Source organism: Agelaius tricolor, unplaced genomic scaffold, assembly GCF_023055355.1.
Source record: "Agelaius tricolor isolate 1412-34295 unplaced genomic scaffold, bAgeTri1.0.p SCAF_41, whole genome shotgun sequence".
Classification (NCBI taxonomy): Eukaryota; Metazoa; Chordata; class Aves; order Passeriformes; family Icteridae; genus Agelaius; species Agelaius tricolor.
The window spans coordinates 3412076-3438304 of NW_027269301.1; the positions used below are offsets into that span (position 1 = coordinate 3412076).

At 46.6% G+C, this 26229-nt stretch overlaps 1 long non-coding RNA gene across 2 annotated transcripts; it reads right to left on the minus strand.

Moving 5' to 3' along the window:
- Positions 1-16244: 16244 nt before the first annotated feature.
- LOC139603852 (uncharacterized) lies at positions 16245-26115 on the minus strand. 2 transcript variants are annotated; one of them, XR_011683823.1, is made up of 3 exons: positions 25835-26115; positions 24779-24928; positions 16245-16698 (listed from the first exon to the last, which is right to left on the minus strand). It is a non-coding gene; the product is annotated as an uncharacterized lncRNA (long non-coding RNA). The 2 variants fall into 2 exon arrangements; XR_011683824.1 differs by having other exon boundaries at positions 25791-26115.
- Between the last annotated feature and the right edge of the window lie 114 nt (positions 26116-26229).

Below are 26229 nucleotides of genomic sequence, written 5' to 3' on the forward strand. Positions count from 1 at the left end.
TCAGCTGAAGACAAATCAGTGAATTTTAAGGCCAGAAAATGCTTTATTCTGGTGTTTATAAAAAAGAATAGTCCTACAGCTGTTGAAGTTTTTGCAGTGTATTAAGGTGTATAATTTAGGTTACAAAAGGACACATCCTTGCAAAGCTGTCAGTGTGTGGAGTTGTGCAGAACCTACACCTTGAGCTGTTCCAGTCTTTAACTTCTACCTTACTTTGAAATTTAAATTTCAGCCCCTGGATCCTAGAATGCCTATTTATGGTAGATCAAGGAGCCTCTGACTCTCAAGTGCATTTTCCTGTGTCTTCTAAGTAAGCGTTTCAATTAAAAACTCTCTTTTAAGACCAGTCTTCTCACAGCCTTTTACTTCTGGCATGTAACCTGCATCTAAATACAAGCTGGGAGACTGTCAATTATCAACAGAAAAAGCTGTATATGCAAAATTTTGAGTGAAGCATGTTCCTTGCCTCTCCTTTCCTTATAAAAGATAGTAATTCCTCATTTAATTCAACAGTGCTACGTGAGCTTATGAGCTAACAAGGTGTAAACAGTGCATGGTGAAATGTCAGACATAAACTGCACCCCTGGTTCTTCCAGCTCATTCTCTGGGCAGGAGCAGGCAGGGTCCTTGTCCCCAGGTGCTGGGAGGAGCTTTGTGGGACCATTCTCATTTTGCAGCTGGAACAACAAAAATACCTCCTCTGCACTTTGCTGCTGGTTGAAATCCTCTTCTGCTTTTGCATTATTCCCATTACTCACTGTGAAGGTCATTGATGGGATGTTCTCATCCTGCTTTGCTGCATTCCTGTGCTCTCCCAGGCTCTGAAAACATCCATTTCCTCGTGTTTTCACACTGCTTCTCCATTCTGCTCAAACACCTCAAGCCTCTTTGAGTCCACAGCTCTGTCAGGGGGAGTTTGATGACTGAGACAAAATATTGCCCTGTTTTGTGTGTGTTTCCTGGTTCCATGGGCCCTACAGTTCCATCAGGTAGGAATGGGGATGCTGGGAGAGCTCCAGGTCTTGCACGCTGTCACTTCATGGTTGATTTGTGTAACTGGAGCTGGCACAACCTAGGATGGGGGTGTTCAGGGCCCACTGCTTTGTTTTCACCTCCAAGGAAGGAGGATGTAAAGGAAATTTACAGTTTCATCAGGACCTGCAGTGCCAGGACAAGGACTAATGGGTCCAGACTGAAAGAAGGGAAACTTAAGTGAGATATACAGAGGAAATTCTTCCCTGTGAGAGTGGGGAAGCCCTGGCACAGGTTGCTGAAAGAAGCTGCAGCTGCCCCATCCCTGTGAGTGTCCAAGGTCAGGTTGGATATGCTTGGAGCACCCTGGGATAGTGGAAGATGTCCCTGCCCATGGCTGGGGGTGGAATGGGATGGTCCTTAACATCCCTTCCAACCCAAACCATTCCAGGATTCTATGAAGTGGTCTGTCATGTTTATAGGTAAGAGTGGGATGCGCACTAAATCAGTATTCAGCTCCAAATTTGGAACTATTCTGGATTTTTCTGTCTGAGAATTCCTCCTGAAGGCCTAGAGAATGCTTTGTGACCAGTGTTTACTCCCAGTGGTGCTGGATAAGATAGAATTCTTCTCATGCAGTTTCCTACAGATGGGAGGTCAGAAGGAGCTGCAGACTCTGCCCTGCTGGGCTGTGCTGTCTGTGCTGCCCAGGCCTGGCAAGGTCAGAGCATTTCTGCTCCTGGGCTCATCGAGACAGCTCCAATTACAGGGTTCTTTGTAAAAATACAGCTGCTTTTATAAATACTGCTAAGATGGGAACAAAGTTCCTGTCAGAGTCAGAAATGGATACACAGAGCTGGATTTTTCAGCTTCATCTTTGCAAAGTCAGAATTAAAGCCTTGTAGTGTGTGAGGGCTGGCCAGAGCTGAAGCAGTGCTCAGATATTTTTTGCAAAGAATGGGACATAAAAATCTCTTTGTACTTGCAAGACTTTTAGGTGCTGCAAGTTAGTTGGGTTTGAAGTTGTGTGCCTGGAGTACAACAGTCTCCTTTAGGATTCTCCCAGGGAGCCTGGCTGCTCGCCTCTCACATGAGAAGGCTGCAGCACTACCGGGAGACAGCCCAGACTTGCTCCCACAATGTGCCAATTGTCATTTCATTTCAGAGTGAGAAGCAGCAGACAATGACAGCTGCTGCTTTAAGAGCACTGTCTGACAGGTAGAAGAGATCTCTGGGGTTTCAACAAATTTCTTTAATAGCTTCAGCTCATAAACAGCTTTATGTGCCCGTTTCCTGGTAGACAGCTGCTACAGCGAGGATCTCTGGTGTAAGCAGGGCGTTCTTGCAAGCACTGCAGTTTGCCCCAGTCTGATGCTGGGCTTAGGGTGCTAAAAATTAGGTCCTGTATAGTTAAGTTCACAGGTATCCAGGGAAAGGCAGAGCGCAGAATCACTGAGGCTGGAAAAGCCCTCCAAGAGTATCAAGTCCAAGCTGTGCCCGATCCACACCGTGTCCCCAGCCCAGAGCACTGAGTGCTGCATCCAGGCCTTCCTGGGACACCTCCGGGGCTGGGGGCTCCAAGCCTCCCTGGGCAGCCCCTGCCAAGGCCTGACCATCCTTTCCAGGAGGAAATTCCTGCTGCTGTCCAATCTGACCCTCCCCTGCTGCGGCTCAAGGCTATTGAGCCCCACCTTTAAATTCTCTGCTGTCTTTTCACAGCGTTGCAGGCCTGGCTGGGCTCTCTGGCTGGAGCTGAATTGCTTTTACCGCATTTGGGATAGAAACCCAGAGTCTGTTGGCTGCATTGTCATAACAACGAGTTAAAAGCGCCAGTGACTAGGAGGAGGAAGGTTCTTCCTCCCACTGAAATCCCTGAACAGAAGGGATTTCCCTGCTCCCCAGCAGCAGCAGGAGGCTGTGATGTGAATCCCTTCCTGCAGTCTGATGCTCAGACCCGCGTGTTTGCTGTGCAGGGTTCTTCTGCCGCGGCTGTGCGGATGTAGGAGCACTCACGCTGGAGTGGCGAGGGGAGAGAGGGGAGGAGTGGCAAGATAAGCATCGACGAAACAGGATTGAGTCTTTCCCGTGTGGAACATTCTCCTATAGGCTCCTGTAGTAGGTGAGAGGGACGGCAGCGAGAGAGCCCTCCCCAATTGGCTGCTCCTGCGGTGGCACCATCGGTGATGTCACCCTGGCAGCCTCCACACCAGACTCTCTTTGGGGGCTTTTCTTTCCCGGCAGAACGGTCTGAGAGAGGAAAAGAGAAAAGAGTGATGCTCAAAGTGCTGCTTTCTGTCCCCTTCTGTGAGAGCCGCTGATAAATCCCCAGCGCTCCTCCCAGCAGTGCAGTCGGAGCGAAGTTAATGTGAAATTAGCGGAGGGGGTGTTAATTAGATTTCAGCGCTTGTGCACGAGAGTTTCGGGTTTGTGAGGAGCGGGCGGAGAGCTGCCGGAAATCCTTGTGCTGCTGAGTGCATGAGGAAGGGAGATGGAGTGGCACGGGGAGGATTGGGTCAGTCGGGAGCATTTGGGAATCGATAATAGGATAAATGTAAGAAAATAAGGAGAAAAGGCAGAAAAGAAAAGATTTCCTCCCAGCCCGTGTCTGCCAGAACTCTCTGACTGGGATTTGTGATTCTGAATGCTTGAAACATGGGAACATGTGTTTTTTGTCCCAAAACACTTGTATGTTGTTGCTGCTGTACGCACCTAGCTGAGCATCACATTTGCATAATTTGTATAATTGGCACAACCACTGCCAGCCAAAACCACACAGGCTGCACAACTTCCCCTTTCTCTTTCCAGTTTATTTTGCTCTCTACCCCTTTCTGCTGAATTTGATCTTCTCCAAGTGTTCAGGATTTTATTTTTTAATTTGGCTAGAAATAGGAATTGTGTGTTTGTTTTCCAGGATAAGTACTTGAAGCAGCAGGTGCCTTTATGCCACTGATTTGATACCGGCTGTAGGAAAGTCTTTGTGACTCAGTCCTCTGTAAAATGGAAATATTAACGTGCTGTGGAAAGATGTTAATGACCTTAGTTAAAAGCAAAGGATTTCTATAATCCTTTCATTAAATGATCCCAAATACCAAGGATATTTTTTCCAAATTCTCAGCCAGTGTAGATAATTTTAGTGTCAGCCAATTGCATGCTAATGTGTGCTCTCTGACCTGTTCTGGTGTAATTTGTTTTGGATTATATTCTATGTCTGTCTTAGTTTATAAAACCAGATTTAATGACCCATGAAGCAATTACTGAATTTATATTCCTATAGAAGAATATTCCTATGAGACTCATATTTGTGTGGAGTTCCATGATTTCTGATGGGCTGGTTTTCTGGGCCGTATCTTACAGCGATAATGAGGTGATGGTCTTTAGTCTTAAATTACTGAACTAGATGTGTCAGCATGCTGAGTCAGTGAGCATATTTTTAATCTCTGTTTTTGATAAAATTAGTATTTCACATTTATCTCTACTACAACACTATGTTTATTCAGTGGGATCAGGCAACGGGAATGCTGCATGAGCTGTGCCATGAGGATCAGGATTTGAAAATCCATTGTGTCATTTCTGCAGTGAGTTGATATTGTGGAGTCTCACTGGAGAGCAGTGGGTCTGTGATATCAACTTGTTGGTGTGAACCAAACTGGGATTGTGCCAAATTCTGCTGCGCAGGGGAGGGGGAGCCTTGGACATCTCTGTGCATGGGGTGTGAGTGATTCCAAGTGGGATGAGTGATGCTGCCATGTTCTGATGCTTTCTCAGTGCACACACAGAGCCTGGTATAAAATCTGTCCCTCAACATTCTTGTCAACAAGGAAATGTACGTTGTTTTCCAGGCAAAATCCCTTGGCCTTCCCAGGCCTCCCATGGAGAGCAATGAAAACCTTGCTGGTAAGCCCCCCATGCTTTTATCGCATGCAGCAGGGCAGTGAGCCAGAAACTCAGTGATGATCTCTGGAGGTCAGGCAGAGCCATTAGAATATGGGTTGGACAGGATAATTTAAACCTCCTGAAGGCTTTTCTCCAACACACCAGTAAATACCTTCATGTTTTGGCTTGAAGAGAAATGGGTCTTGATTAACATTCACATGCACTGGGCTGCTTTCTTCCTTAGAGCTTCCATTATATTCAACCAGCAGCTGCTTTTCCTTTTCCCTGAAGTGAGTTTCTATCGGTTTTTGGTCAACTTGTTAAAATCTGCCTAAATATTTGCTTTTCCCATCTCTGCCTGGATTTGCTGACAGCCTGGCACACCAGTTTTTGGATGGATGAGTTGCCTCATGCAGGAGAGCTGAACTTTCACATGTGTTGGCTGCTCTCGGTAGGCTGTGACATCACTGTGCTGTCAGAGGGGCTCCCTGTGACAATGTCCTCAAGCTGGGTCATATACCAGGCTCCTCTAAGGGTCCTGAAGATGCAGTGGATGCTTTCCAGCATCAGCATCTGTCAGAAGACAGCTGGTTTAAAGCACGAGGAAGGGAAGCTGAGGCTTCTGGACAGGCTGGGTTAGAGTCCCAGTAAGCCCAGTTTGTGCTACACCTCACCCTTCACTGGGAGTTGCAAATTCAGTAGCACCAAGCAAAGGCTTCTTTCTGCAGGAGGTGTGTGTGAAATATCAGCAGCTGGACTGATAAGGGACATGGCTCAGGTTCCCTGTGCACAGTCTGTCCTTTGTGGAACCTGAGGGTGCCCAGGCCAGCTCTCTGCACCTCAGTCAGAGCCTGCTGAAGCACACAGCGAGCTCTCCTCCATCCCCTGTGACCTCCAGGGCTGCCATGGCCATGCAGAGCCTGGAGCAGGGCCAGGGGGAGCTCCCACTGTCCTGGTGCAGGTGCTGGGGTGAGGGACAGAGCCGTGGAGGCTGAACTGGCAGCTGTTGCTCCTCCTGTGTCTTGTTTGTGCTCCGCAGTTCCAGCCTGGAGTAGGATTTGCTGGGTCTGGCACAGGGAGCTCCCAGGCCAGCTCTGCCTGCAGGTAGTCTCAAAATCATGGAATGTTCTCAGCTGGAAGGACCCACAGGGAGCATCGAGTCCAGTCCTGGCCCTGAACAGGCTCAGGGTCATGGCCCTGCTGGTTCCCAACCCTACCAGTGCATCCCTAGCCAGCCCTAATCCAGGAAGGGAGATTTTCTGCCCCAAGCACACATTTGCCTTTTGTTCCTGGAACCTCTACTCCCTAGCAACTGCTCACAGGGATTTTCCCCCACCCCATGTGTGTTCTGACAGATAATTAACCTTTCAGCAGCTCGATTAACCAGGAGCTGCTGCAGCCCTTCCTGATAATGCAGCAACTTCCCTGGAAAACCACACTTTCTCTCATCCCAGCTTGATTTTTAAAAGAAAACGTCAATCAATCAACACTGATTCTTCATCATGTGACCTTTGTGTGTGTTGATTCTGGGTAACATGAAGAAAAGACAACATTTGGCTTGTGACTAGTGGCAATTTATTGTTTTTAAAAGCTTTTTTTTTAAAAAAATCACCTATAACTTGGGTAAAACTGACACTGTATTTTTTCAGAGCTGTGGAGATATTTTAGTGTTCCTATTTGGAATATTTCAAGGGAAGTCTGCAATTCTAGTGGTGGTTTTTTCCTTTTCCTGAGATGTGGGATACTTTGAGATAAAAGATCATTTCCCTCAATGCGTAGACTATATTTTGTTTCACTTTGAGGGTAAGAACAAGGAGATCTGGCTCAAGATGAAGGGGCATAAAATGAGTAAAATCTATATCTCTTTGCATGGTTGTGGGAGGAAAGAAGAAGCTGTGATACACATTTGTAGCATTAGGCTCAGACAGGGAAATAAGAAATGGGATTTGGCCTAAGGATGCTTCTGTAAAGCATTTAATCACAGCAGCCCAGACAGCCTTGTGTGTTACTCATTAGGTCCTGGTTTTTCTAGCTGTATTTTTCCTCTATAAACTCTGTAGGGTGGGATAACACAGACTTTTAATAAGGCCATTTATACATAAATTGAATATAAAGTTTGTCATAGCTGTCTGTGCTGAGCTTTCGTCTCTTGCAGGGTGCTGGTAGATGCTTAAATATTCTGCCCTATGTTGCTTCTGCCTCCCTTTGATTTTCCCTGGCCAGGGAACAATATTTGCATTGCCAAACATCTTGCTGTTGCTTTCCCTGGGTTGCAGCTGTATTTATCCTCCCACCTCTGCCACTCCAAGCTTTGCTCCAAGAGGGATGTGGAGTCTCCTGGCTTTAACCAATGAGCAGGTTCTTGTGTTTGTGCTTTCCCAGCCTCAGCAGCATCTCCTAGCTCCTCAGAGTCCATTACTGCCCTGAGCTTGCCATGGGCTGTTCTTTCACTGGCTGACTGCTAAAATAGCTCTGCTTCAGAAAGGTCATTTTCCAAGAATTTAAAGGGAAAATTGCAGATATATTCTGATAGGTTAGAATCTGTTATGCCCTGGGTTTGGTGAGGGAGGTGAACTCCTTGAGGTGGCTGTAGCAGAGCTGTTCCAGCTCTTGAGCTTCTCTGCTCTCAGTTTCAGCAGAGCAATCCAGGCTTTACCCCCCCCCCCCCCCCCCCCCGCCTGAGGGTCTCTCAGGGCTTTAAAGTTCCTGCAGCTGAGCCCCCTCTTTAGTGGCTTCTTCTTCCCTCTATCAGGATCTCTGTCTGACAAATCATAGAATGTTTTAGGTTGGAAGAGACCTTAAAGATCATCCAGTGCCACCCCCTGCCATGGGCAGGGACACCTTCCACTATCCCAGGCTGCTCCTTCCAACCTGGCCTTGGGCACTGCCAGGGATCCAGGGGCAGCCACAGCTGCTCTGGGCACCCTGTGCCAGAGCCTCATCACCCTCACAGGGAGGAATTCCTTCCCAGTATCCCATCTAACCCTTCCCTCTGGCAGTTTGAAGCCATTCCTCCTTGTCCTGGCACTCCATCCCTTGTAAATTGTCTCTCCATTTTCTTGTCAGCCCCTTTAGGTACTGGAATGCCCGAATTAGGTCACTCTGAAGCTTCTCTTCTCCAGGTTGGACAATCCCAATTCTCTCAACCTTTCCTCACAGCAAAGCTGCTCCATCCCTCCAATAGGAGGATGAGGAAACAAAGAAAAATTAAAAAGCAAAACCTTCTTCCTTCCCTGGATCACACCTCTGTTTCCTTGGCATGGAACATGTCTCTGTTCCCATGTGCCTGGAAATTGGATGCACAACCTGCTGGAGGCAGGCACACTAAGAATTTGGGCCTCTGTAAGACGTCTCAAGTTGGGAATCTTAATTGCTAAGCCCTTTTGAAGCCCTTGCTGTAAACACTTCAGGGTTTTTCCTGTCAGGATGGGCATCTGGCCAGAGTATTTCTATTGTGCCCCCTCCCTGTAACATCAGGATCTTCGGAAGAGCCCTTCCTGACAGTGGTGGTGAGTGCTGGGCTGCTCTCAGCTGTTATTTCTAGGGTCAGCTGCCTGATTTGCTGATCCAGAAATACCAAGATAAACAAGCAGGCTGGCAGGAAGGTGCTGCCCTCCAGCTCTGCAGCTGGACTATCAGAGCCAGTATTTCCAAACGTCAGGGGGATCCACCCAGTCTGGAATGTGAAGCTGTTTGCTCTGGCTTGCTGCTCCCTGACCAGACTTGTGTCTGGGGCTGGGCTCCTCTCGAGTTTATCTGTGCTTAGGTGTTAATTCAGGGGTGAAGGATTATTTTGTTCAGAATCCAATGGAATTATCAAGACCTGAAGGTTTCAGAGCCTCCCAGTCTCCTGATGGGGCTGAGCTGACAGGACTGGTCCAGCTCAGAGTCTCTGCTCTGTGTCTGTGAGCAAGTGGAAGGAGGGCACTGCAGAATGACTCAGTCTGGATGAATTGTTCTGGCAGGGCCTGACCCTGATGTATTCAGGTTTATCCAGGCATAGCTGAATGAAATGGAATGGTCTGGAGTCCTATGATGATCTTTACCCAAATTACAGTGAGGTTTCTTTCAGTGGAAGTCTGATTATTTAAGTCCCTTCTATTCCTTTACTTTTTCCAAGGCTTATTCCCTTCCTTCTTCCCAAGTTTGAAGGTTGGAGGGCCATACAGGTGCTGTTTTATCTTTCCACACACACACACACAAAAAAAAAAAAAAAAAAAAAAAAAAAAAAAAAGAAATCTGCTTGTTTTCATCATCCACAAAATTCCAGGCAAAACTCGTGTACCTTCAGCTATTCACTGTGGCACTGTGGAGTTCAGTAGAGAGCATCAACCCCCAAAGTGTTTTGGAAATAAATAAGTTGTGAGGTGTATAGAAGCCTTGGGAAGATGATTTCAGAGGTTGCTTAGGATTTCTCTTTTTCTTTCTCCACTAGAAATGCAGGAACATTTGTCACTAAGGTGGAAGAAATCCTTCTTTCCTCACAGATAGGCTCCTGCAGGAGCATTAGTTCTTTTTTTTTAGTTCTGCAGTAAAGGAAGATACTTCTTTCCTCAGCTGTGAGGAGTGAATAGTGAAGTATGGCTGTTTGCAGTAGTTCCTCTTTTGGGATGACTTCCAAGGGTTTTACTGCTGTGCTGCCATGAGAGAGGGGCAGCCTAAGCTAAAGAGGGAACATAAAAGGTCAGAAGCTTCAGTGGATTAAAATAGGAGGAGAAACTTTGCATCTGTCAAGTCAGCACAGCAGCAGGAGACAGTCTGAGGAAAGCACCGTGGGGACAGCAGACACTCCTAGAGCTCTGTCAGCAGTGGCTGTTCCATGAACTGGGGCTAACGATGTTTTAAGGGGTGTGTTGGGAGCAGGCTCAGCCTGACTGTGGGGACTGTCACCCCCCATGCCATGGGTTTGCACTTCCCATGGAGAGTACAAACAGCTGCAATCAAAGTGTGAATATCAAACTGGTGGTAGCACAGAGAGCTCAGCAGGGCTTAGTTTTGGTGGAGAAGATATGTCCTCAGTTAGTGTAGATGAATAATTGTGGGGAGGCTCTGGCACAGGGTGCCCAGAGCAGCTGTGGCTGTCCCTGGATCCCTGGCAGTGCCCAAGGCCAGGTTGGATGGGGCTTGGAGCAGCCTGGGACAGTGGGAGGTGTCCCTGCCCATGGCAGGGGGTGGCACTGGATGATCTTTAAGGTCTCTTCCCACCCAAACAAGGCTGTGATTCCAGGATAACTGCATTCTCCAGTGTGGTCCTGGCTGGAGACTTGAGAGCAGCTGAGCAAGGCACAAGTGGCAGCAAGGCCAAGTGTTTGTCCACACAGCAGCCACGTTACTCCCCCAGAGGGGCCCCTCATTGTGTCCAGGACATCATGACAAAGGGAAGGTTTGTGATGCTGAGGAGGGTGGGGAAAGGACCCTGCCGCTGTGATAAGTGCGTAAGAGCGATCAAAAGCTGGCCCTTCTGGATAATTGATTCATTACTCTCATTTTATCAGGCAATGTATTAAGTAGGGTTCAGTGCACTAAAAACTCATTAACTGGGGCAATCAGGGACAAGCACAAGGAACACATGCAATTTGATTTTCCCAAGGGTTGCAAAATACCCTCACATACACACAAAACCCCTTTGAAGTCCCAAGGCATCCTATCCTGCAACCTGGAGGAGCAGCACAGCTAAACTGCTCCACCTAGGCCTGGCTGCCCTGCAGAAGGGCTGTCAGGACCCTGCCTTGGGAATTATTGGGACTCCTACTCTGACATTGTGATGGTCACAAATAAAAGATGCTTGTAACATTTGCTTTAAAGCTGTGGGAAGAGTTGGGAGTCCTCTCCACAGCCCCATGAAGAAGCAGGTGTTGTAGAGAGTCCAGAGGAGGAACCAGGATGATCAGAGGGGTGGAGCAGCTCTGCTGGAAGGAAAGGCTGGATTGTTCAGCCTGGAGAAAAGGTTTGGGTTGACCTCATTGTGGCCTTCCAGTGACTGAAGGAACTTAAAAGAAAGATGGAGAGAGAATTTCCAAGGGCCCGGACAGGAGGGAATGGCTTCCCACTGCCAGAGAGGAAGGCTAGAGGATCTTAGGAAGGAATTCTTCCCTGTGAGGTAGGGAGGGGCAGGGATGGAATTCCCAGAGAAGCTGTGGCTGCCCCTGGATCCTTGGAAGTGTCCAAGGCCAGGGACTTGGAGCATCCTGGGATAGTGGAAGGTGTCCTTGCCCATGGCAGGGGGTGGAATGGGTTGATCTCTAATGTCCTTTCCAATCCAAACCATTCTGTAACTCCATGGTGTGAATGGACACAAGTCCATAGCCCAGGTTTGGAATATATTTCTGCCAAACTTAATTTGGGTCAGAGGTTCTGACAGGGTCTGGGTAATACCAGAGTCCAATAACTCCCTAAGAAAGCTGCCCTAATCCCCATCCTCCCAACTCATCTTCATGCCCAGCAGAGCACTGCCTGCTGCAGCACAGGCCAAATGGGAGCTGGATCTCAAATCCTCTTGGGAAATCTTTGTCTGGATTGTCAGGAATTGCAGTTGGCAGCCTGCTGTCAACCTTGAATATTCTGTAGAGACTGGGACCATTCCTGATGGAACTGATGAGCTGCAGGTTGTTTGAGTGTGCAGGGTGGCTCAGTGGGCTCTTTCCCCATCGACACCCGTGCTCTGCAGTGGAGAACCATTGACTTAATGCGGTGCTGAAAGGTAATTTGGCTGTTCAGGGTGCTGGATACAGCTCAGGAACAAGGGTAGAAAATGGTGTATATTTATAGGGCTCTCATCAAGATATATGAACTATAGAATGAAATGTTTTCCCAGAACAAAAGCTGAGTGTGAGAACTGCTGACAGATTGGAGCAGGGCCTGTGGTGGGGCATGGAGAAGCAGCAAAGATGGATGCAGCAATTATGATGAAGGCAAAATCTGCTGACAAATTGGCTGGTTCCCCTTTTTCCTTTCAGTCAGGAGTGACAAATGGTTTCATTTATATTACTTCCTACATTAAACAACACCATGGCCGAATGCCTGAAGATCCATCTATGAATGGATTTTAATGTGTTTTCTTTTGAGAGGTTCCCAGTGAATTTTGCCTTTGGTTCTAGTCTGTTAGGTCCCTGCAATGTGGTGTTTGCAAGAAGGAAGGATTGCAGTGCAATTAAAATTCCTTGTTCTTTTTCTTTCTCCTTACTGGAACTCCTGTGTGAGGAGTAGATTGTTTCTGTTTGGAAGATCCAATTAAGATTCAACACTGAAAGCCTTAGAGGTGGCCTTTACAACTCAATAGAGGTGGAGCAGGAGTGCTGCAGGATATCTTATTTATTTCACATTCTTAAAGAATTTTCACTTGATATGACAATTAGAAATACAATAAACATAGATAGCAATAACCCTTTGGTTTACAGTGCTGAATATGTTGCCTGTACTTTCCAAAAATGGGATTAACCAAATATAACTTGCTCTCTACACAGAAGAATGCAGAGACTTTTCTCAGTAAATATTAACATTTTAGTTAGCTCTGATTCAATTCTCCCAGACAGTGTTGAAAATTTTAATCAGGTGTTATTTTTAACTGTAGCTACAGAAAATAGCTAATTTCTAGGAACAGGAGGATAGTGAACAGAAATTGTGAGCACTGCTTTTGTTGGATTTGGCTGTGTCTTCTTCTTTGGATTTACCCACTGACACATCCAAGTTCTCTCAATGTGTCTGTTTATCAAAAGCAGCCCGTGATGGATCTCTGTGAGTAATTTTGGTCTGTGCTGTGTTGATGAGTGTTCAGCACCCTGAACCCACCCTGGTGTGAGTCCCCGTGCCAAACATCCCGCACCCCTTTCAGGAGACCTGCTTGTAACCCTAAAATCTGACAATCCCGAAAATCCTGCTGTTCTCCCTCTGTAAAATCAGCACAAAGGGATTTCTTTCCTCCCTTGCCTTCTTTGAACTGTGGAGATTTGGGCTTTGGGGCAGGGGCAGCCAAGGGCTTTGGGCCCAGGCAGCAGCAGTGATGCCCTAGTTTTAGTTCTGTCTCACCACTAATGGACAGCAGAGTTGTGTCAGCTCCAGCTCCTCGGGAGGGGGACATACGCTGAGCCTAGAGTGCTCTGAAACCTCCTTTGTGCCAAACTGATACAGAGGTGCATCCTCTGATGCTGGTTTTGTTGTTTCTGACGGGGATTTGTACAAGACTTCACAAATGCTGCACATCCAAGGACATTTCCCTCAGGTTTTTATTTATTTAATTGATTCATGTAAGTCCAGCTGTCTGAGAGCAGAACTTCCTCAGTAACACAGAAAACAGAACTAATCCAAGGTGAAGGCTGATTTCGGGAGAGGCTTGGCAATGGGTAACCAAGGCAACGTGGCCTATTTAGAAATCAGTGCTTGCAGCAGCCCCCCATTTTGTGTGCAGAATGGTCAGCTTTAAAAATTAGGGAAAACAAGGTGAGGCAGATGAAATCATCAGGCAGGGTGTCAGTGGTGCTGTGTGGGAGCTGGACAAGCTGGGGATGGATGGTCATTGCTGGTGGAGTCATTGCTTCACAAGGGGTGAAAGAGTCTGGTTCTGCTAATCCAGAAATGAAAATAGAAATTGCAAGATTTTTGGGTAAAGTGGTCTCAGTCTGCTCTGTTTTTACACTGAGAATCTTTGGCAGAGCTCAGACAGCAACTGTTTATTAATAGAGGGGGAAATGTAGTCCAAAGCCTTCCCTGAATGGGAAAATTCCTCTGGGTCTGATTTGAATCGCTCAATTGGACATGGGGATAAACAGGAGGGAGACACAAGGAGTGTTCTAAGCCATTTCTGTATTCCCATCATCTGTTAAAAGCCCCGGGGGTAAACAGGTATTGTGGCTGCTTTAATTTACATTCACACTGTGATATTTTTTGGCTGATCATGTCTTTCTTTTCACTGAATATCCCTTCAGCATCTCTCCTGGTCAATACAGAAGTTGTGATTTTAGGCTTTTAGGGGATGATCTGTGGAGTAGGAAGATGATCTTCTATGGATGTATCTGAACCAGACCTTAGCTTTGGGGTTTCTTACAATTGCAGGGGGTTGCTCTCTGTCCCAGCCAGTCCTTCTGGATCAGCATTCCCCAGGGCTTTCCTGTGTTTATGTGGGGACAATCAGATCTCCTGGGAGATGGGCTCAGTTTTGCATTAGCACATATGGAAACTGTGGCCCCTGGAGATGAACCAACAATGCTGAATTCATTTCACACAAGCCCCATCCAGGTGCTGCTGAAGTTGTGTCGAACCCAGGCCCAGGGGCTGAGTCAGGGACCGAGTACAGCTCTGCAGGAACCTCAAGGTCAGGTTTGGAGGTGGTCCTGGACACCTGAGAATCCCTTGTCACACCTTTGTCACGCTGCTGGCCAGTGGGATAACATGCCAACACCAGCAGAGCTTTACCCTGCTGGAAGTGGATAAATCCACAACTGATAAACTGCCTGGAAAAAGGCATTGGAGGAGGGGTCTGTACCCGTGGATGGTTTTATTGCCCAGTGCTTTTTGTCATATAAAGTGAGCCCAATCTTTCATTGTGCAGGAATGGGTGACTTTTTGGCTGCTTCAGCGCCTGGAGAGTGATGGGGTGGATGGTTGTGCTTTGTCTTTAGCTGGGCTTCGTTTCAGTGAGGTTTAAGCTAAAATTCAGTGATCTACAGTAAGAATTGCATGGAGAGGGGGGTATGTTGGTGCAGTGGAGCTGATGGGAGTTCACACCCTGCAGGATGGGGACACAGAGCCCCGATGTCTGCAGGAGCTCTCTAGCCTCTGAGGAGCTGCATTCTGCTGCCATTGCTATAGTAACTTTCTGCCTCCTGATTTTGTTATGAATGGCAGTGGGAAAGCCTCCGTGCCGGCTCCAGCTGATGCCCTGCTGTTCTAAACATACTCACAGCTCGCTTTCCTTTTTAACCCCTGAGTGCACAGCGCTTTTTAGCCGGGGGTTCCTTTGTGAGCTTGTGCTTTCTGCCTTTGTCTCTGCGCACTCCACAATGAACCGTATGTCCACAGTACACAAAGAGGGGAAATTTGGGAGCTTTGTACAGTTGGATCTTTGCAGGAGGGAACGCTGGTGGGCATTCTGGGGAGGCAGCAGCTTACCGTGGTGTTTTTGCAGGATGAACTGGAGCCGGTAGATTCCGCAGCTGCGAGTGCTCTGAAGACTGACTTAGTGCTCCTTTATCAGTGTGCAGACATCCCCTCTCCAGACACAATGCAGCTCTTTTCCTTCTGCCAGCACTGCTCTCCCTCTGGGAGCTGCTGCTGCCATGGAAAACATCAGAGCTCAGGGATGGTCTGTCCTGTAACCGGCGGGAGCAGAGGGTCAGTGTTGTCTGTGCCATTTAACAGACGTGTCCCACCAAAGGGACGGCGCTTGTTCTAGTTAAAGGAGGAGAGACTCCTCCAGAACTGGGGAAGGAGCTCAGAAATTGGCCCTTGCTGCCACATTAATGGTCTTTGTTTAGGACAGAACTCAAATAACCTTGAAAATGACCCAGTGCTAAAGGCTGCACACACACAGGGACTCCCAAAGAACCGTGATGGGAGAGAAAGTCACAGGTGAGAGAGACTGAATCATCTCCAAGGAGGGGACAGGTTTCCAGTGACCACATTCCTTGTGTTCTCATAAGGAATCAAACCCAGCTTCCCAACTTAATTATTGCTAGAGATAGTGGTGACTGTTTCCTCCCAGCACCCTGAAATTTATCCTCAGTCAGAGCATCTTTTCTATCAGACCTGATCATTTATTCCCCCACTTGGTACTGGTGAAACATTCTTCAATATTTGCCTTCACTTAGTTTCTACTGCTGTTTGTTAAAGTTAGAGAGTGGGAATATATTTTGGGCTCAGGGAATGTGTCCTGCCTTGAGTTGAACAAGAGAGATACACCAAAAAATTATGTGCTTTAAAATCCTGCTCCACCAAATTGACTGGACTTTCATGGATTTTCTGATGTTGACGATATTTCAGGTAATTCTGTTGGTGCTGAGTTGTGTACATGTTCTTATTAGTAAAAAACTGATTGCCCACTAATATTTCTTAAATCTGATTTTTGAGATGCTGATTAATTAATGCCTAATGCAATAGACATCTTAAGTAATTAATTTTATTATTATGTCACTTTGTCTTTAATCCCCATGTCTAATTTTCTAATCACTAAAGAATTAATGAATTAAAAGATTGATGTATCAATTTACTCAAGTTATCAAAATATTTATAAAATATTTATTCAAATTATCTTTGCAGGTAGTTAAGTGATTCTTAAACTGCAGCTCTTAATTTTGAAGTAAGAACTTTCTCTGCAAACATTTCATTTGATCCTACAAAAGTACAATTCAACCTGCTTGGCCTCCAGAGGAGATGATCCCTATCAGATGGAAACCTGAAACTTTACATTTTGATTCACTCAATTTTATTTAACAAATTGTTTAGAGTTGACCTCAGATCTTTAAAACAAAATCCCAGCACACCAGGTCAGGAAAGGCTGTTCTGCCCAAAATGTAACAGAAATTCTGCATCTCCTGGTACTGCTCCCCTCCAAGAGTTAGTGATACCCTGTGTTTTCATTTCAACAGGGGTTTTAGGTGATTTTAAACAAATATTTCCATGTATAAAGCACATATTAAAGGGAATATACAAGCAACTTGTACTCTTTTTGAAACACTGGCACCGAGTTTATGGGATGCTAAGGCAGCATCCTGGATACTCCCATCCTCTCTGTGGCCCATTCCAAGTGCTCCAAGTTGGCAGCTTTGGAATCACAGGGATGTCTGGTTTGTCAGGAGTGCTGTCTGCAAGGTTATGGAGAGGAAAAGCAGAGCCCAGGCAGGAGTTAACTCTCTGGGTGATCTGGAAGGCAAACAGATTTATGAAATAAAAGCTTGTATGCAGTTTAATAAGATTAAATTTATTTAATAAGTGCAACATAAGGATGCTGGTTCATTGCAGCAGCAACAGCAATGCCCCAGACTTTGTGCAGAGCAGCACAAAGAGATCTGAGGCTTCAGGGCTGTTGGTCTGTTCAGTCCCTTTTCTTACCACTGATGCTGTTCCTGCCTGGAAACAGGGGCAGGGAACTGTGAGGGCAGAGCAGTGGTGGAGGAGGATCCCCAAACAGGGCTGGCTGCGCACAACAGGAGCCTGGCCCAGTGTCTTGCTCTGTCCCAGGCTGTTGCTGTGGTTGGAGGTGAATTTGAATTTCTATGCCTCATTTCCCATGTGTACAGTGAGGCAAATAATGCTGCCTTTGTCTGTGGGACTGTTTAAAATGTAATGAGATGAGATTTTCAGAAATGACAAATGGTTTTGGGGGCTGTGCATGAGTGCTGGGATGAAGGCTTTGCAGAGGGGCCTGGGCTCTCCTGCTGGGCAGCGTGGCCTGATTGGGTTTTCAAGCTGTGTCAGCAAAATGAAGAACCTGAGCAGTGCACAGACAGCCCAGGGCACATCACTGCTTGAAACTGAAGCTTGAAGCTTCTTCTTAGCTTTAAATTAAAATTCAGCAACACTGAGGTATCTTTCCAGTTAGCACTGGCTCTCCCAGACATCACATGTGGAGAGGAGAGAAATCTTTGTGAAAACAAGAGAGAAAGGGGAAGTTTTCCTGTTATGGGACTTAATGACTTGGTTTGATTTTTGCTTTGATATTTACAGCACGAAATTTTCAGCATGAAATTTTCAGCATGAAGTTTTTGTTTAACTGTTTGTCATCCCTGTTCTTCTTTCTGACATTGAACCAAATCCCAGCTCCCTGGCAACACTGATCATCAAGGAAATCTTTGACTGAGACCTTTGGAAAAGGCTGCTGCTTCTGTGTATGTTTGTAATATTATACAGCTGATGACCTGCTGCAATAATGACCTGAAGCATATAGGAAGCTTTAGTTCTTTCTGTTTCTTGAAAATGTTGCACTGCTTGAAAATCTGTTTTGTGTAGTTATTTCCTATTTTTTCCAGTTGGAAAAAAATGTACCTATCTGGCACTGTGGCCCAGTTTAGCCATAGCCATTGGATTTCCAGTGTAGCAGTTCTTTCTTCTCTATTACTGCCTCTGGTTGGCATTTTTATTGCAGAATAAAGCAGGACAGTCTGTTTACTTCTATTGATGGACTCAAGATATTTTTCCTCTCCTTCACCTGGGTTCACCAGGTCAGTGATGTGTGCATGTAAGTCAGCAGAGCATTCAGAGTGGTTTTTCAGAGCCTACCTCTGCAGACAGGTGCCCTGTGTTTAAAATAGGCTCTAAAGCCATCCCCAAACACAAGGCGAAGCTGCTTAATGCAGCTTAATGGTAAGATGCTTTTGCACTATGAACTGGTAGAGATTCCAGCCAGTGCAGCTGATAAACAGAACCATCAGTGCAAGCAACACCTTCTGAACTCACCTGGGCATTTTCATCCAGCATCCCTTCCTCCCCTGGGGCCTGATGGACCCTCCCCCTCTTTTCTTTCAACTTGTGGAGTTCAGATATGCACAGTGAATTCCTTACAAGGGAGAGGGGAAGGATTTCTGTGCTGGTGGGATGTGCCTGTGTGAATGTGTGATGAATATTCTCAGCTCTGAACCAAGTGTGGATTCTGTTGCTGCGTCTGGGTGCTCAAAACTGGCTCCAGTGCCCAAGGAAGCCTTCCCTAAGCCCAGCATCCTGAAATGTAAGTATCACATGGCAGATGATGTCCCAGGATATCATTATGTTATACTTAAGTATTTTTATTCCAGTAAAAGGCGAGGTGGTTTCACTGAATGGGAAGTGCTGCTCTAGAATTGTTAGGGAAGAGCCACGACAGGGGAGAGCAATTCTAGAGCAGCTGAAAGGAAAGGTGAAGCTGAGCTTCATCCCTGATGCAGTTGCAGTGTGTTAATCCAAGAAGAAATTGTTTTTCATGAACCTGAGCTCCTTGTCCTGTTGAATTTACATCTGATTCTTATTTTTAGTGCTGTTGTGCCCTGTCTCAGAGGAACCCAGGGAGCTGCCAGCACTCAAAGTCAAGCAGGGGAATCACAGGCCAAGCTGTGCTTTATGACCTTGGCTATTATTTTTGACATTATTATTTATTAATGTAGTACTTGGGAGGTGTGTGAAGTTCACATGGATTACAGCTCTGGCATGTCTGCAATGGGAAGACCTTATCTGGGGAGATGGGGAGCAGTCAGGAGATCCCAGTTACAGGACATAAACTGATATTCACTCACTCCTCTTTGCTTTTTGGCCAGAGCTCCCTGCCTTGGAAGGTCAGATTTTAAGCCATGTTCCAATAGTAAAGTTGCCATTATCAATTCTGGGTTCTTTTGAGACAATGCTGGAAAAACTTCAGATAATTTCCTGTCCCCAAATCAATGGCTATTTCCTGCCCAGTACCAGCTCCACACAAATGTCAGTGATGGTGAGCCAGAAGCTGTCATATTCTGAGAGAGGAGTTCAGAGGAAATGTTAATATTTAATGTTGCCTTTTTGTGGTTAGATGGGTGAGTTCTCTTAATGACACTGTCTGGAAGAAGCATATCTCAGTCATCAGCTGTAATTCAGCTGTGGTGGGGCTTCCAAATGTCACAGGACATTTGTGGTTCTCAAGGAAATCAAAAATTTTGGAAATTCTGTCTTAAATATTGAACACTTCTGAGAGATTCCTGTTGCTTCTGTCCATGATCATCCTGGAAATAGCTGAGAAAAATCTGATTTTAGGGCGGGCTGGTGCCTTTCACATGCTGGATTATTGAGGAGAGATTTTGATAGCAATGAGGCTCTCCACTCCCTCTGGAAGTCACTGAGAATTGTGGGCCTCATTTCCATTTGGACCTTTGGAAAATCCTCTGGTAATTGACTCAATATTTGTACTATTGCATGGACCAAAACTGTTTGCATGGACTAAAACCTATTGGCAACAAAATCTGAGTGGCAATTGACTCAATATTTGTACTATTGCATGGACCAAAACTGTTTGCATGGACTAAAACCTATTGGCAACAAAATCTGAGTGGCAGAAATCATCTAATTTTTAGAAATTTATGCTAGCTGAGGTCGCTGAGGGAAAAAACATAAAGGAAAAGTGAGGTATAGGATAAACAGAAATAAAAAGGACCGTGGAAAAAACAAAGATCTTTGTCTCAGCATTTGAATGGACTGTATTCATTTATCAAAAGACTTTCTGCTGGTCTTTAATGTTCCTGAAATAATGTGTCTCGTCTTTGAGTGCTCACCGCCAAGAAAAGCTGTCAGCCACTCCAGCAATTATCATATCCCAAAGGGAAGTTGGTTAATGATTTCTCTGTGGACAACTTGGTCTTTCAGATTTTATGCTCTGCCACAACAATTTCCAATCCAATGAAGCATTTTAGGATTTGGTTGGATTTTTAATACTCAAGGAGTGTTCTGGAAATGGCAGTTATTCAGTGCCACCTCCTGATCACGAACATGTGCCTTAGAAAATTCAAATCCAGGGTGGGATGTGGGAGCAGCAATGGGTAAGGCAACACTCAGAAAGAGGGAAGGTGGCTTTCCCAGCTTCTGGCCAGGCAGGGGAATTGTTATTGCAATGGCACATGCAACAGGTTGATGCTTTTAAGGGCTGCATAATTTTGTAAGCAGTGCTGGTTGTAGAGTTCAGCACAGCCTAAAACAGATCCTTGCTCTGAGCATCCCTAAAATGTTGTTGATTTACATTCAAGCTTTGTTGAGCTTCTCTTTGAGAATCAGAGTGGTTTGGGTTGGAAGAGACCTTACAGATCATCCCCTACAGAGATCCAGGCTGGAGCTCTCTAAGCCATCCCTTAAATTGCCACAGTGGCTTGTGCCAGGCTTTCTTTGCACATTCTCACCGGAGAATTGACTCAGTGGAGTTCTGTTACAGAGTTCTGCTTCTGAAAATGCCCAAATTTCACTTGGATCCTGCTTTGCATTATAAATCTTGCACCCACTGGAAGTATTAATAATTAATTATTTGCAATAGGAAGAGCCCCAGATTTGGAAGTAGTTGCTGTCATTTAGTTTAATAATGGCAATTTAATGGTGGAATATACTGCTGTAATTCCTGTCTGGGTTCTTAATTGTTAAATAATGAAGAAAATTCTGGATTTGCAGCAATTATCTCACATAAGGATGGAAGACAAATAAAACAACATAGAGCTTATATTGCCTTGTTTCTAATTCAAATCAAGTTTGATTGTTCAGCCTTGGAAGTAACTGTGAGAATGAAATGGAATAAAGCACTATTAGACATTTCATTCATGAGGAGTGGAATCAGAGAATCCCAAAACAATTTGGGTGGGAAGGGACCTTAAATCCCACCTAATCCCCACCCCCTGCCATGGGCAGGGACTCCTTCCCCTATCCCAGGTTGCTCCAGACCCCGTCCAGCCTGGCCTTGAACACTTCCAGGGATCCAGGGGCAGCCACAGCTGCTCTGGAATTCTGTCCACTCCCTCACCACCCTCACAGAAAAGAATTTTTTCCTATTATCTCATCTAAACCTGCTCTCTGTCAGTTTAAAGCCATTCCCCCTTGTCCTGTCGCTCCAGGCTCTTGTAAAAGCTGGGATTTCTTGGCCAGATGGAACAGGAGATGAGAAATTGCTGGTCACCATTGGTGTGACACAGGGATCAGTCCTGTGCTCCTGAGTTTTTCCAGTCAGATTCCAGGGCTCTGCGCATGAAGGAAGTCTCAGTATGAGAGTAAAGAGACAATTTTCCCCCTGTTTGACAAGGAGCCAGCCCAATGCCTATCTTTGTGCTCACATTTCCTTTCTCTCAGTGTAAAGTTATTTTTGCAAAAGAAAATTGTGCAATCCAGGGTCTTCATGCCATCCTTCTCCTTGTCTCTGCCAAGGCAAATCCCCAGATGGGGATTGTCTCCTCTCATGGGGTGCTGAGTGCTGAAGCCAGGGAGTACTTATGGCACTCAGGACTTTTGTGCAGGAGCATAAAAGGATCTTAAATTAGGCCAATTCTGCCACTCTCCTCTGCAGTTTCAGGTAAGCGCTCTATTCATCACTTTTCTGGGGTGTTGTTCCTGATGGAAGTCACTTGCTCCAAGGTGTCCGGAGTTTTAGGATATTAAGAAAATCTGAAGATGTCTTTCTACTTAGTTTCCCTCTTTTGTTCCTCTTTTCAATTAATATATCCACATACCATGTTATAAATTTAACCCATTTTCATGTGTTGCTAAATGGTTTATTTGCAAATAAGCATTCAGCTTATTCTGCTCTGCACACCCCTATAACTGATATAGCAAGAAATAATTAATGTTCATTACAAGAGCAGAATAAAAAGCTGCTGCATGGAGACTGAAACTACCAGTGTGATTCCAATTGCCCTGATCAATTTCTAAGGTTGTGTTTAGGTTTCTCCAGTGTTTCCTCACCTTTGTAGGGCCAAATATGAGCAGTTTTCTGAGGAATTTTCATATTGACACCAGGTTTATGAAATTCAAATCAGAGTCAGTGTCATTCTCAAAGTAATTTATGCGGTTCTCAGTGAAAATAGAAACCCTATGGGATTATTAAACACATGGATTATCAGCTGCCAGTGATTTTTCAGTAAAATGTTGTTATTTCCATGCTTAGAGCATGGGCATTTCCAATTGCTGGCTTAATATGTTACTACTCAGGAATTGTTCTGTGTTATGTAGCTATGAACTCAAATTGAAATATAAATTCTATCATCCCATATTCTCTTTATGATAACAAAGTTGATGGGAATCTGATAATACCTGACTGGAAATTCTGGAATCTTAAACAAGGCTTGTGTTACAGGCATTATAGAGGTTTAGTGGGACTCATGTAGGCAATAATTTCTATGTCTGGTCCCAAACCCAGAGCGATTTTGAGGGTCTGAGTTCTCACTGCACTGGTTGGTGCATCTTTACTCATGCTAAGACTTTTCCTGGAGGAAGAAATATTTGAGGAATAAAGCTGTGGAATCATGTAGACACATTTAAGTGTTTCAGTTCAAGTGTAACAGAATAAATAGAACTTGCTACAGTTGGGAGTTTTGCAAGATCTGATACTTGGGTTTCATAGGTGGAAATAAAAACTTTTTTATGGAATTGCATCCAGCTGGGACTTTTGCCTCAGCAGCATTGACAGAAGGCATCAGCCTGAGGCCATGGGAAACAGGATACTGAAGGGGCACACCTAGCCAGATCACAGCGAGAAGAGTGGGGTCATGGGAGCCAGGCTGCTGATAGAACTATCCTGTATCTGGTCAGGCTTCTGCTTCTTTTTCTCAGCTGGTTCTGGTATATAAGGCAGAGTTCTGAGTTGATGATTGGACCCTGCCCTCAAAGATCCCTGGTTGTGTTTGCCATGCCCCCAGCCCTTTGGATCTTGCCCCTCAGATGGTGCAGTTTCTGCATTTGTTATTTTGCCATTAAAGATCTTTTATTTTGGGCAAGTTCACTGTACCCATTCCTCTATTTTATGCCATGCTTCCCCCAGCCGAGCCAGATTAGGGATCACAGTGAGCCGGACTGCGATACTTTTTTAAATTGCCTCTGTTGTTTTTTCAGTGTCCATGAAAGGACTATAAAAACAGAATTAGTAGACAGACACTGTGAAATACCCAAAAAGGAGAATAAAGCCAAAGGAGGATGTCTTTTAGCAGTTCAGTAATTTTTTGGAATGCCTGAATTTCCTCTGGGTGATTGAAATCATCTTTGGTTTGATACAAGAGACCAGCCAGAGTCTCAGCAGATCAGCAGACACGGGTGAGGTCTTCAACAGAGTTGCCATAAACCCAGCGGGAAATACAAACCCTGAAACTGAAATTCTGCTCAGTGTGTCCTCAGGTGCCTGTGGAAAGGGGAAGCACTTGGAGATTGATATTCATTGTGAGGTTATCTGTATGTGGTAGGGTTATTGTAAAAAGTCAGATCTGTACAGCAGGAAAACTCAGCCTTTGGAAGTGACTTTTACCAGCTCTGAGACATTTGGAGATTTAGTCCTGTCTGCAGGATTTCATTCCTGTCTGGATCCCTGCACAGCCTCTGGCTTTCCTGACAGATCCTTCCCACCCTTCCACAGAGCCTGTGCCTGTGGCCATCTGAGCATCTTCCAGGTCTGTGCCAAGAGATGAATGAGCTGGATTCCAGGCTGTCCCTAAAAGCCACTGCCTTCATCTCAGCAAATTGCAGAACGTGTCAACACAATCACTCCAAGGCTTTCCTCTTGCTGGAGCCTCCACCAACGCTCTCCGCAGCTCCAGTGCTGCCTGATCAGCAGTGCTGTGGCAATTAATATTTATAAACCTTAAATAAAACAGCACTTGTGTGTACCTGAGAGACCATCTGTTGGGCTCCAGTCCCCAGCCAAGCACCTGAGATCAGCGTGGCTATAACCCTGCTGGGTCCTTGGGGATGATCCCAGGAGGGGAAGGAGGTGGGGCTGTTTCCCTGGAGAGCCCCTGTCTTTGCATTCCCCCCTCCTTCATTAGTTACCAGAGCACATCATCCTCATCCTCCAGGGCCAAACTGCAGGCTTATTTTCTTTTCCTTTTAGTCTGGAGTCTTTTATCACTGCACTGTGCATTTATTACAGGGCTTTGCTCAGCTGTGACCTTGGCTTTGGTGGTTTTCCACCTTTTGGATACAAATGCCTTGATTTCGGTGTGGTTTGCAGGGAGAAATGGCTCTGGGATTATTATTTTTTTAAATACACCTCGATTTATTTCTTTTAGTAGTTTTTGGGGTGTTTTTTTTTAATCTTGCAAAGGTGCTTGGTAGCCATTTGGACACAGATGCCTCTCATTTAACTGTTAATGCATGCATGTGCAAAGATGCCTATCAATGAATAATGCATGGGAATAAGTAGCCTGGCCATTGGGTTTGGCCCGCACAAATATCACATATGGATTATCCTGAGGGCCCCAAATCACACATGAAAAACGTATTAACATGTGGAGACGGCCACGTTCGACCTATTGTTTGCTGCACTTCTTACCTTTGTGACCAGACTGGCTCTGCTCCCACGTCCCCAGGGTCTCCCAGGCTCACAGGGTCTGGTGGACTCTGCTCGAACCAGCCCTTTGGGAATGACCCCAGACCTCCCTCCACCTTGCCGGCCCTGGAGCGGCTCGTTTAGGTACAAACCCTGGGGAATAAGTCCCAGATTATGCCAGACATGCGTAGCAGGCGCTGGGTTGGAGCCCAGCAGCGAAGGGGCTGCGCCGGGCAGCGAGAGTCCGGCCGGCTTTGACCCGCACCGCGCCGGGCGCGGGTAGTGCTGAAGGGACAGCGCCGGGGGCCGAGCCGAGACCCGCCGGGGCCCCCGTCTCTCCCTTGACCTCATCCCCTCTCCCTTGCCCCCATCTTCCCTCTTCCCTATCTCCTCTGCGCTACATCTCTCCTCGCCCTCTATCTCCGCTCTGCTCCCCACCCTCGCTCTGCCCCATCTGCTCTCCATCACCCATTTCCCCTTTGTCCCCCATCTCCTCTCTGCCCCCACTTCTCCTCGCCCCCATCTCCCCTTTGCCCATCTTCCCTCTGCCCCCATCTTCTCTCTACCCCATCTCTCCTTTCCTCTCCATCGTTCCTCTGCTCCCATCTCCCTTCTGCCTCCATCTCCCCTTTGCCTCCCTGCCCTCTGCCCCCATGTCCCCTTTGTCCCCATCTCCCCTCGCCCCTGTCGCAGGGTCACGGTCACCACGGGCAGGAGCGCGCGGGGCTGCTCTGTCTCCTCCTCTAGAAACCTGCCCCCAGCCCTAGCCGCCTTTGGCTGCCTCCCCTGATCTCCCGCAGGGAGGAACCGGGGTCTCCTGGCACTGCAGAGGCTTAACTGACTCGCAAGGTCAATATTTTGGCTCCTGGAGGTAAGTCCCGGTTGCCAGCTCGTTTTCCTCTCTCCCCCGGTTCCCACATCCCTCTCCCATCTGCGTCTCTGTTTCATCCTCTTTTCAGTGCCATCCATCAGCCCTTTTCCCCCTGAAGAGGGTCTGCACCAGCGGCGCCCGAACCTCCAAGAAGCTGAGTCAGCGTTCTGCTCCCGAGCCCCACTGACCCAGCTGCGATCCCAGCTGCTCCCGCCCTCCGGCTCCGCGGCGCTGGGAAAAGTGAGGAACAATGGGATTCCCGGAGCTCTCCACCATTGCTGGGCTGGGGGAGGCAGGGAACAGGCTGGTGGGAGGAAGGGAGGGAGGCAGAGCCCCTTTCTGCCCTGCCCGGGCAAGGGGAGCAGCCGGAGGGGAGGAGGTGCCCGGTCCCCATCAGCCTCCTGGAACAGCGAGATCTGCACGCCGGGGAAGGGGAGGGGGAGAGGGTGGGTGTGAAGGGGGTTGTTGCTCCAACCTGATCGAGTCCATTTGCCAGTTCACCATTCGCATCACTTCCGGAGCAGTCCTCAGTTTCTGCTGCAGAGTGAGCTTTTTTTTTTTTTTCTTCTCTCTCTCTCTCTCC